Here is an 11,707-nt window from a genome sequence, read left to right as displayed (position 1 = left end):
CCCCCTGCTGGTCCTTTCCTCCTTGGCTGGGTGTGCACTGGCCGGGCATCAGGGGAGGGCACAGAGACTCCCTCCAGGGTTTGCAGCTCTGGGGAAAGCAGGTGCCTAGCATCTGGCATGGCCTGTCCCCTTCCTGCCCCGGGGCCTGGATGCAGTGGTCCCGCTCTAGCAGAGAGGCGAGTGTCGGGAAGGCTGGAGAGTGGTGTGTTGCAAGGGTTGGACAACGATAACTGTTGGGCTGGGTGCTTGTCAGGCATCAATCTCTACCCTGTCCTTTACTGTTGAACATCTGAGGCCCAGAGAGGGAAAGTAACTTGTCCAAAGTCACACAGGTTGTCAGTGATGGGGCTGGGTCTGACTCCTTAGGATCGACTTTTTTTTTTTTTAAAGATTTATTTTCTTTATGTATTTATTTGGGGGGGTGCAGAGAGAGAGAGATAAGCAGACTCAGAGCTGAGTACAGAGCCCAACTTGGGGCTCTATCACATGACCCTGAGATAATGACTTGAGGCCAAAACCAAGAGTAGGACACTTAACTGATAAAGCCAGCCAGACACCCTACAACTGACTTTTAACTGCCCTTCCTTGCACTTTCTTAATGATGACCTGGGCAGCTGGGGACTGTGGAGCCAGCAACTGAAAACCCACAGGACATCAAGTCCTGGTCCCCGCCCTACACCTTCTTTGATTTAAGTCCCTTCCCTGTTTTGGCCATCAGTTTCCCCATGTGTAGGGGGACCAGAGAAGCTGTTCCCCAATGCCATGTGTTTTCCTGGGCACCTCTGGAATGATCTCTGGGGCTCTGCTCCCCCCACCTCAATCTTCAGTTGAACAGCTCTGCTTTGCCTCTATTATGTACTGAGCATTCACACGAATTACTGTAAGAAGAAAAAGACAGAAAAAAGAAAGAAAGAAAAAAAATTCTTTCTAAGCTTGAAAGCTCCTGGACAAGACTGTCCGTTGGTTCATTCATTCAATGGACCTGTACCAATGGTCATCCGGGAACCGGGGGGGATATCTCTGATCAGTCACGGACTCTACCTGAGGAAGCCCAGAGGCTGGTGGTGGGGGCAACCTGAGATAACCTGGCCGTACGGGGCCAAGTGGTGACATGGGGAGCTTGGGGAGCATGGAGACTGAAGCCCCAAGTGTGTCCGTGGCAGTCCCAGAAGGGGTCCCCCACGGGAGAAGGGGTGGAGCCCCCAGTATCTGATCAAACTCCTTATCCTCCCCCATTTCCCAGGTGGTCCTCTGTCCACCAGCCTCTCTCTCTGCTCCTTGGCTATACATCCCCATCTAAGAAAAAGGAGTGTTCATAATTGTCATATTGAGAATGAAGAGCCCAGTTCCATACGGGCCCTTGTTGTGATTGTTCTTGAATAAAACTTATTTCTACCACTGAAATGATTGTCTGGCTCTGGTTTTCTTTTCTTTTTTTTTTTTTCCTTTTTTTAATGATTTTATTTATTTGTTAGACACACAGAGAGAGATCACAAGTAGGCAGAGAGGCAGGCAGAGAGAGAGGGGGAAGCAGGACCCCGCTGAGCAGATGCGGGGCTCTATCCCAGGACCCTGAGGCCATGACCTAAGCCAAAGGCAGAGGCTTAACCCACTGAGCCACCCAGGTGCCCCGGCTCTGGTTTTCTAACCGCCGTGGTGCCATGACTCATGTGAGAGCAGAGTCATCATCACTGGGCCCCTCACCGTGTCACCCAGGACCCCAAGCAGACATACTGAGGCTTTTGTCTACAGCCCTGACCGATTGATGGGGAATCCACTGTGAGCCCCACTCCTGAGCTGGGGCTCTGTGTAAAGGTCCACTGAGGCCCGGCAAGGATAGGTTTTGGTTCTTAAGGTTCTGAGTATGCTCTGTGAAGCCGGATGAGAGGTGCAGGCTACTTTGTTTGACAGAGACTGCTGGGCTGAAAGTCTTTCTTCCTGGCCCTTTCTTTCGAGTGGGGATTCACTCCCTGACTCCCGAGGCTGGAATATTTTTCCTGGTTCTTTGGGATGCCTCTCCATTCTATTTGATCCTGCTTCTTCCAAGGAAACTTCTCAGCTGAATCAAGCACCCCCCTCCCCTTCCTGACCCTCTGCTGAATTTGGAAACTCACTGCTTCCTCTAAGACCGCTCCCTTCCCACGCTCTGCACCCCCACCTTCTTTGATCCTCCCTTCAGTTCCCTTGTATCCTCTGATATGATGCCTTCGAACCCCTGCCTCCTCCCTCCCTCTGCCTGCCCCTGCCAGACCTTTTCCCTGCCCAGGCCAGCCCTTTGGGTCCTTGCGTATTTAGCTCTCTGTCTCCGTAATTGTTTCTCAAGGGACTCAAGGACCCCTAGAAGCAACCACCTAAAGCTAAGAAGGAAAATGCTCTTTGGAAACAGACTGGATATTTTATTCATTTAGGAGGGCTTTGGAGACATCCCAGCAGCTGCTTGACGTCCCCTCAAACCTCTCCCCTAAAATGTACTCCATGGCCTCCTTAAAATTACATATTGGGGTGGGGGGGCACCTGAGCGGTGCAATCAGTTGAGCTTCCGACTCTCGATTTTGGCTCAGGTCATGATCTCAGGGTCGTGGGGTCGAGCTCCGCGTCAAATTGCCCACTCAGTGGGGAGTCTGCCTCTCCCTCTGCCCCTCCCCCTGCTTGTGCTCCTCCCCCAAATAAATAAATAACCTCTTTTTTTTTTTTTTTTTAAACTACTTACTGGGGCAACTGAAAAGCTTAAAAGTCTCCACCACAAACACCAGTGAAAAGCTTAGCTCTCATGCTGAATCCACAACCTCAGTTGTCCCATCTGCCAGAAACACAATTCAGATAAAAAATACACAATGGAGTGAAGACAAGATCCAACTATTTTGTATAAATCAGGGAGCGTGCATCACTAGGTTTTGCTATTCGTGGCTAAAATTTTAGAGAGAAACTGGGAAGATCTCTGTCTGCCTGTAAAATAGTTTGTGTGTGTGTGTGTGTGTGTGTGAATGTATGTAATATATATGGGATATCATTCTATTCAAGGTAGCATTGCCAGATTAATTCATGACATCTCTTCACGGAGCTCTGTTCAAAGGGGCTTGGATAGAAATCAGCACTTCTATTAATTCAGTATTCCTAAAACACCCAGAAATCTAGAAAAGAACCCAGGTATCATCCAAGCCCATATGATTCGAGCAAATGTTGGTTTAATGGCATTGGTGGAACAAAACCAGCCATGTCTTCTGAGTTACCAGCTGGAAAGGACAATATGAGCGTATGTTTTATTCTACTGGGGTTTAGTAGTTAAATAAGATAATGTCATACCGACTAGGTGTTTAAGATTATAAAAAATTATAAACTGAACCTAAGGAAAAAATGTCTAAGTCAAGGTGCAGTAAAAGTGAGTTGTTTGATATCTGTTCATTTGTGTTGATCAAGCACTGCAGAAAACAGAAAACCCGTGTCTTTAGGTTTTTTAGGTTTTTGTTTCTATAGTGTTTGCCTAACATGCAGGGACTGTTAATATAGGTAACGGAAATAACTTGAGATGCTGGAGATTTTTGCTTGTTGTTCTTCTATGCTCACCTAAGAACAGCTTCCAAAACTTTTTTAGTAGCTTGCCATCTTTTAAAAAATATTTTCTTAAAATGTTTTTTATAAACATATAATGTATTATTAGCCCCAGGGGTACAGATCTGTGAATCGCCAGGTTTACATACTTCACAGCACTCACCATAGCACATTCCCTCCCCAGTGTCCATAACCCAACCACCCTCTCCCTACCCCCCTCCCCCCAGCAACCCTCAGTTTGTTTTATGAGATTAAGAGTCTTTTATGGTTTGTCTCCCTCCTGATCCCATCTTGTTTCATTTATTCTTTTCTTACCCTCCAAACCCCTCACATTGCATCTCCACTTCCTCATATCAGGGAGATCATATGATAGTTGTCTTTCTCCAATTGACATATTTCGTTAAGCATAATACCCTCTAGTTCCATCCACATTGTCGCAAATGGCAAGATTTCATTTCTTTTGATGGCTGCATAGTATTCCATTGTATAGATATACCACATCTTCTTTATCCCTTCATCTGTTGATGGACATCTAGGTTCTTTCCATAGTTTGGCTATCGTGGACATTGAGTAGCTTGCCATCTTAACAGTTAAGCTAATTAAATTAAGTAATAGATAGTCATTAACTATCTAAATCATTTCTAAGTCAGATAAACCACTAAGACATTAATAACTAAACACAAGTGTAAGCTTATATACTTTTGGCTTTTTACTTTTATAAGGTATGAAGAAATACCTTTGGGTCTATTAATAAAAAGGAAAAATTGTACCAGAAGAAATATATATATTTCTAGGAATTGTGATGGTATATTCATAAATATGAATTTATGTGAATTTGTGATGGTATATTCATAAAATTTACTAATTTACTATAGAATGTTGATAAATAGCAGACAGTTAACAAGTGTCTACTTCCTTGTTTTCACTGGAAATTGAGATTCCTGTGGGTTAAAAATCCCAGTCATGTATAAGTGAATTGCTAGAAATTTCTAGGAATAATAAGGATAAAGAAAAAACTGCATGAAAATTATGCAAGAAAGTGGGCTATATTTCTGTTAAGGAAAAAGGAGAATAATTTTGTCTTCAACGTACAAATTGTATAGAGGTTGATTAAAAGTTATTTTAGGGGCATCTGGGTGGCTCAGTGGGTTAAGCCTCTGCCTTCAGCTCAGGTCATGATCTCAGGGTCTTGGGATCGAGCCCCACATCAGGTTCTCTGCTCAGCAGGGAGCCTGCTTTCCCGCCCCCTCCCCCGCCTCTGCCTGCCTCTCTGCCTACTCGTGATCTTTCTCTCTGTCAAATAAATAAAATCTTTTAAAAAAATAAAATAAAAGTTATTTCAGAATGAAAAAGAGGAAAATATAGGGCAAAAAAATTTTGCATGGATATAGAAAGTTGTAGAGGGTTTGTGAAAAGGAATTTCATGTGTGGTCAAGCTGGCTTAGTTGAATTGATTTATTTATAAAGTTTTAAAAATGAGCCCAATACTGTAAGATGCAAAACTAACATTTGGTTTTCTTTCTGTTGAAATAACAAACTTTTCTTGGATGATTCGTCTGCTCTTTCTATGAGATTATAGAAAGCTTTTCTTTATCTTTTAAGTAAAACTGCCTAGAAAACAAAGATTATGTTTTATCCGAATAATTTCCTGTGTTTACATTAACCATACCATGTCAGTGATTATTTAAGAGAACACGGACTTCTCACTTTTTAAAAAAAATTTATTTATTTGAGAGAGAGAGGGAATGTGCATGCACAATCATGGAGAGGAGCAGAGGGAGAAGGAGAAGCAGGCTTCCTGCTGAGCCTCAGAAGCAGGGCTCCATCCCAGGACCCTGAGATCATGACTTGAGCCAAAGTCAAAAGCTTAAACAACTGAACCACTCGGGCACGGCCCTCCATCCCCCAGACTTTTCACTTTGAGAAGAGCTAGGGGTTTATGGTTTGTTTCGTTTTTACTTTTCTTACAATTTTGCCTTCCCAAAAATCAACTCCTAAATGAAATCCTGGTCGTAAACTGACCTTGCACTGGGTCCCTGGAAAATCTCCAAGGATTTGTTCTCTCACCTTGTAAAAAAGTAGAGATGTTAAAAATAATCTGGTTTATTCAACATGTTGGACTGCTTGGACGGCACTGTCAGATCAGAAGAAGTACTTTAGCTTTCCTGTATACTTGAATGGGTAAATATTTTAAATTAAATATATAAATATTTTAGAAATTGTATGAAATTCGTAGAAATTTGTCTATGCTTTGTTGCTTATGAAACATCCTGGCATAATGTTATCAGTCATGATTCTAGTTATTATCTTAATGTGTTGTATGTCACAGAGACGATTACATTCCTTTGTTGGTTAATTGTTTTATAATGAGCTCTCATCAGATCTTTTAACCACAGCTATTTTAAGCCTCTTGTCATTTACAGATAGTAAGCTTTCCTCTGATGCTTTCCTGAAAGGTCATGCCAATCAACGGGCAGCCAAAATGCTCCATTTTCATTAGCAAGGACAATTTCAGAGACCCCTGGAAAGGACTAGGGCAGGTATTGTGGGGAACAGACTTCTGATGACGTTCAATGACCTTTATATCACATTGCTGACCTGAGTAAGGGTTTCCAGAACCAGTAGAGAAGCTGACGGGTTCATCAAATTACGACCCCAAGATCAAGCAGAACAAGAGTTAATTACATGGAACTGAATGAACCAGTGAAGGATGATTCTAGTTTTCCCTTCAGATGTTGCTGGGGTTTTTTTAATGTTCTATTTTCTGGATTTACAGAACTGCTTTCCCTTCTATCTCAAGCTGTCTATAATTCATGACAATTTAGTAGATGGTACTTTTGCAAGCAGAAACATAACAGGTTATCTTTTCTCCCTGCCTGATCCCTCCAGAATTTGGAAACTTACATTGAGTATACTTATTTTCATGGCAATATAATTATTTGCATAAGTTCAAGAAGAATCCGTTTCCTTATGACAGAATGTCATTGAAAACTGGTTATATTTCCAAGGCCTTGGCTGGAATGTCATGTTTGAGTATGATGTGCATAGAACACAATGGAAGAAACTAAGGTTGATTCATGGAGCCCTTCTGGAAAAACCAGCCTGGGACCTGGCTTTGCAGGGCTCCCGGCCTTGCAGGCGAGTAAGGAAGGTCATTTCCTGGCAGACCCAGCGACCTTAGGCTATACTGGGGACCTTGAAAGGAGAGGAATTCACCCAAATCTATAGGCATTGCCAGAAAAATCGGGTGGTGAGTTTTTAACTGTGCTTCCTAACCTTGAGAGGCTCTTAAAAGGCTAGCCTGAGATGCCTTACAAAAGATTCCAGTAAAGCAAAGTTTAAAAGGCCTATGTGGTCAATTACCTTTTTCACTGCCCTTGTTTGAACAATCATGTCAAATCTAATGAAATCAGATGTATTGTAGAAACGGGAGTCAACAAGGGAGGTGTCTGTAGAGACAGATTTTCAGTGTTCCAGTGGGAAACTATGGCGCATACCCTTGGCTTTTTAAATGATAGTCCTATTCATTATTTTTGAGCTATTTTTGCCCCTTGGTGAAACTCCGTTTTCCTCTCTACTTCAATGTCCACCTGTAAGCTGGACTGGGTTCTGCCTTCTGCACCTGGTGTTGGATCTTCTGGTCTCCTTGGAGATCTAGTTACAACTCTCCAAACTGACGTTTCTGATTTTCCTGCTGACCTGCAGTCACTGAGAAATAAACCCCATTTCCCAGATCCTTAGGGGGAGCATCTGAAGAAGCCCTGGGAGCTGAGGCTGGACGCTTCCACACTCTCCTCAGAGGAAGAGACATGGCCGTGACACTGATGACTGGGCCATTGCCAAGGACATTCAAGCCACAAGCCAGGAGCTCCTTTAGATTTCCTCTGGTGTTCTCACTTCACCATCTAAAGATGCTCCAGGCTCAACTTCTAGAAATCTCCACCGGCTGCCTTCTGGGCTCAGAAACTGGGTTTCATCCAGTTCCAGCCATTCATCTTTGGTTTTCTTTTATTTGCATGGAAATCTCCCTCATTGAAATGTCTGGTACTTTGCAACATCCAGCAAACATCCTCTACTACCAAGCCTCACAGATGGTTCTGCGGGCCACTTCTGAACAAAATGACTGATGAGAGATGGACTTGTATTGTTCAGAAAGGAGAATGTCTTTTTCTTTCCTCGAACAAGAACGGGGATGGATGAAGAATGTCTCCTCGACCAAACTTTTCTGTCAGGCTCCTCTGAGACCTCTCCCCAACGAGGCCTGACCGTTGGGCTTCCGTGCCCCTCTAACATCACTGGCATGTGGCCAGAAATCTGCCATGTCTGTGTGGCAAGAGCGCCCACCTTTCCTCAACACCTGGTCAAATTCCCTCCTCCCCCACCCCACACCCCCCACCGCCGGTGTGGTCACCAGGCCTGCCTTCAGCAAGACTCCTGTTAGGTCAGTTTAGCAAAAGCCCCCCACCCCTCACTATCTTAGCCATTCTCCACCCAGAGAAGCCTCCCCCTGCCCTGCTCATTTGGCTGTAAATCCCCATTTTTCTGTTTCAGGTGAGTGCGGTTGATACACTGAAGTTTTTCCCCCCTCGTTGCCATAGTTCTTGAATACAATCTGTTTTTACTTGCACCTCCGTCCAGCTCTAGTTTTCCACATCAGCATCTCTGCCCAGATCTAGGTCAGAATTCTGCTGGAAGCACAGCTCCCCCCACCCCGTTCTACAGAGCCCTCCAGGAGGGGCTGCCAGCTCTTTTCCAGGACTCGAGTGACACCTAGTGGGCATTCTGGGTCACCGCCCCTGCTATGCTCCACATCCCCTGCCCCTCTGCTTCTGGACCCTGTCTCAGACTGGCCATGCCCAGGAGAGCACAAGGACACGACCAACTGGCGACCAGCATCGCCTCTGTCATCCTTTATTGCCGTCAACGCCGTCTCCTGCAAAAAGCAGAGGGGGCCACATGGCCCTGAGCACAACACCCCTCCCACACCCACCTATGCACATGCCACCTCCCTTCCTCTGCCCTGCACAATGAGGGTCCTAATGAAGAGCACATTGTGGGCACGAAATGAGGCCACAGGTGGGAATGCCCCAGCACGGAGTCTGGAGCGGAGAGTGGAAACTGTCAGCACCAGGGACTGGTGCCCTCGGCTGATGTTTCGGACCAAAGGTCTGCAGGGCCAGATTGGCAAAAAGCAGCGGGTAGAAGGAAGAAGGAGCTAATGGAACATTCATGGGGGACCTTCTCCCCAAAATGCAAAGCTGTGGGTTAGCAAGAAAATCTGGCTCCCTGCATATGGGTGTGAGGGGGAGAGGGAGAGCGGCAGAGAAGGAGGAGGGGAGAGAGGCAGTAGGAAGGTTCTGTGGAGGTGAAGGTTGCATGAAGGTTCACCCATGGCCGTGAACCCACAGGTGGGCACCTGGCATCTGTCCAGCCCTGGGGTTGCTCCACTGGGCCTGGGAGCCACCACTCCCCCCAAGTCAGGATCAGACTGAATTCAGAGAGGCGGCCCTCTCTTCCCCAGAGGTTGGCACGGCGATGCGGGCTGTCAGCTACCCAGCTGTGGCTTTCTAACAAGCAGCTGACACCACCAAGTGTGGCAAGAAACACAGTTCAGGAGGCAGGGCTGCCCGTTACACGGGTGTGGGGCCCGGGCCCTGCCAACGGCAACCCAGCTGGAATTCGCACCCTCCGCCTGGGCCACCCATCCAGGATCTCGTGCTGTCAGGGGCCTGTAAGAAGAACGGGATGTATTAAGCGCCTGCTGTATGCCAAGCAGGTGCTCAGGGCTTTGTGTTTGCTATCTCATTCAATCCTCTTAACGACCCCACGAGGTGGGGGCTAGTGATGGCTTTCTTTCTAGAAGGAGCAAACGGGGTCCCAGAGAAGGTCAAGGTCATGCAGCAGAAACAGGGTTTAAACCCTGATTCCGGAGCCTCCGTTTCAGAAAGCAGCCAGTCCAGCCCCCTCCTCTTGAGAAAGAGGGTGGGAAATGAGATTTGAATCAGAAGACATAGGTTCCGACTCCAGCCAACCTGTTCCCTTGGGCCTTCTATTTCTGTGAAATGAGGATGAATCATTCCTGAGACCCTCTGATGATCAGTAAGACAAAGCTACACAAATAGCTGTGTTTTCGGGACCAGGACGAAATCAGGATCAGAAAGAGGAGGGGCTTGTGCGAGGTCATCCTTCCTCCAGCTGCCTTCCTCAAGACCTGGGCTTTCTCTCCCACGCCACCCCTGCTCTGCACTCACCTCTGCTCCTGTCCATCCCCCCCACCTCTCCACTCTGCACCAGCCTCTTTCCTTGATCACACGCTCCCCTCCTCTCTACTTTGCCTGCTAACACCCACTTATCCTTCAGGCAGGTCCGAAGGCTTCCCAGAGCTGCAGGTCCAGATGGGGGGCCCCAAGGTCTGCCTGCCTCAGGGCTCCCTGCTCCTCACTATGCTGTTGGTGTCTCTGTGTCCCTACCTGGGCTGGGAGTCTCAGGTGGAGGGGAGACCCCCTGCTGCTCCCACTGAATCCACAGTGCCCAGCCCAGTCTTACCACCCTGCATATCCATGTGATGGATGGATGAACCCATACCATGAGTTAGTGGCTTAGCCAGAACCTAGGCCTCCCCCTAGGGAAAGTGTTTAAACCCTTGGAGTAACATCCTTGGTCACTGCCCTCCCCACCCCTGAGTCTCTCCAGTTCTGGATTCCTTCTGCGACAAGCCTGCGGAGGGGAACCGGAGGGGAACCGTGGTGTAGCGGGGGAAGAGTCTGACAACACCCGGCTCAGGTCCCCTGCTCTGGCCATGTTAGCTGTGTGGTCTTGCAGTAAATTGGAACTTTTAACAGCCCCTGCCTAAAGGTGGGTCGCTACTCTGTGTCTGGACAAGGGGGGCACTCAGGACCTGGGGGGCTAACTGGGGAGGGTGGGGGCACACGTGGACTCCCCCTCTCCCCACTCAGGGTGTCAGGGCCCGGACAATGTCCTACTTTGTTCTCTCATCTGGATGGGACCCCGTTTCCCAGCCAGCCCAGCAATGCCTGGCCCATCCCAGGAGCCACCAGCCCAGGCACTCACTGACCCAGAAACCCAGTCACCTCACTCCCCACCACGCCCCAACACCGCCTGAGCTCAGGCCCACAGCCACACCCCCATGGCCATACGCCACGGTCCCCACATCTGCTCAAGACTTTCACAAGCTTCACGGACACCCCGGGAGTGGGAATGCGGGACAGTGACTCCAGACTCAGCCCACATGTGCACAGTCAGCCCAAACGGCAACTGCGGAGCGTCTCCCCAGGAGGGCACTGAGCCCGGCACCTGGGTGGAGGGTGTGCCCACTGCTCCACCTCCCTCGCTGGCTGACAGCTTCCCCAGGCAGCAAGAAACAGCCGGTGAAAATCTGTAGAGAGCTGCTGTAAAAATGCATCCACATTCAAAGGCTATCCCCTTGGAGGCGGGGCTCATTCCAACAGTGCCCAGTGGTGAAGTGATTGAACCTTATGGAGTCCCTGTCATTTCCCTGTGGGTCCCCCCCCCCCCGCTCACCACAGGCCACGCTCTCGGCCATCTAGGTTGCCCCCGAGGATATTAGGCCTCAAGATGCTTGAGCTGCCCAAGTTCACACATGCAGAGAGTGGTCGTGTTGCAGAGAATGGGGTGGGGGGGACCCTTGCTGCTCCCAGGATCAAGCCCAGCCTTCTCAGGGGGGTGGCAAGGCTCTCCTTCACCCAGCCCTGCCCACCGCCTCACTTGTGTTGGCTCTGGAAAGGCCCCTCCCCGCATTCCCTGCTCTCCACTCTTGAGCTCCTGGCCATCCCCTTACCTTCCACATTCTCTCTTGACCATGTCCCATTCAGCATATACATCTGCGATTAAAAAAAAAAAGGACAAAGATTTTTGCCCTCATGAGCTTACACTCTGGCTGGGGAAACAGAGGTAGGGTGTTGAGTGGCAGAGAACAGAGCTGGAGGGGGCAGGACCAAGGAGAAGGGAAATGCCAGGGGCCAGTGGACAACATCTGGCAGGCTGGTGGGCACCAGCTTTATGAAGATGGGGAGATCCCAGTGAAGCTGGAGGTGGTAGGGAGGGAGCGGTTGGGAAGCCCATTCCAGGAAGAGGGAAGAGCCGGGTCCTCTGAAGGGAGCATGCCTTTGGAGCATGT

The sequence above is a fragment of the Lutra lutra genome, chromosome 4 (genome assembly GCF_902655055.1).
Source record: "Lutra lutra chromosome 4, mLutLut1.2, whole genome shotgun sequence".
NCBI classification, from domain to species: Eukaryota; Metazoa; Chordata; class Mammalia; order Carnivora; family Mustelidae; genus Lutra; species Lutra lutra.
The sequence above is the reverse complement of the archived record's forward strand: the minus strand, read 5'-3'. Positions refer to the sequence as shown.